This window comes from Nannospalax galili, unplaced genomic scaffold (genome assembly GCF_000622305.1).
Source record: "Nannospalax galili isolate Female #2095 unplaced genomic scaffold, S.galili_v1.0 scaffold1051, whole genome shotgun sequence".
NCBI classification, from domain to species: Eukaryota; Metazoa; Chordata; class Mammalia; order Rodentia; family Spalacidae; genus Nannospalax; species Nannospalax galili.
Window position 1 is genome coordinate 4,306,514 of NW_008331995.1, and position 670 is coordinate 4,307,183.

Genomic DNA, 670 nt, shown 5'->3' on the forward strand with positions numbered 1-670 from the left:
AGTGGGGGCTGTCTGGAGTGTTGGTGCTGAGCAGGATAAAGACTGCCATGAGAATGACAGAGAAGGAGGCTCCAGGTGGACATCTGCGGCGTGCAGCTTCCACTAGGTCATGGATTTCTTTCCACGTGATCCTGTGTGGCTTTGGATGACGTCTCTGCCTCTTTCTTTTCTTTGTCTCTGTCAGGGTCATGCGACCCATCTTCTTCGTGGGTGGGGAGATGTCTGACATTTCTAGCTGGAATCCAGATAGGCTTTGGTTGGTCCTGTGGGAAAACACAAGCAAATCCTCTCCCTGTTGTCAACAATGGATCTGGTCCTTTCCAGAGTCCATCAAAGGGGTCCCTCCATCTAACCATGATGGGTGGTACTGGGCCCAGCTAGCTCAGTCGGTAGAGCATGAGACTCTTAATCTCAGGGTCATGGGTTCGAGCCCCACGTTGGGCGTCAGCTGTTGCTGTGGTGCGGTGGGTTGCGTGCTGCTATGCCAGCTGTTGGCTGGGGTGCGTGGGTTTTGTGCACCGCGTTGCTGTGCGGGTCCCTGGCTCTCCGCGGCTACCGGGCGCTGGCGACTCTGCAGGTCACTGTCAGCTGCTGGGCAGGTTCTGCTCCACGCTGCCAGACACTCCCTCTGTGTACGTGATCCATTGGCCACTGGATCACGAGGGGAGGT

At 56.6% G+C, this 670-nt stretch overlaps 1 non-coding gene across 1 annotated transcript; it reads left to right on the plus strand.

Moving 5' to 3' along the window:
- Positions 1-371: 371 nt before the first annotated feature.
- On the plus strand, positions 372-444 carry Trnak-cuu. The gene has a single exon. It is a non-coding gene; the product is annotated as a tRNA-Lys (tRNA).
- The last annotated feature ends 226 nt before the right edge of the window (positions 445-670 follow it).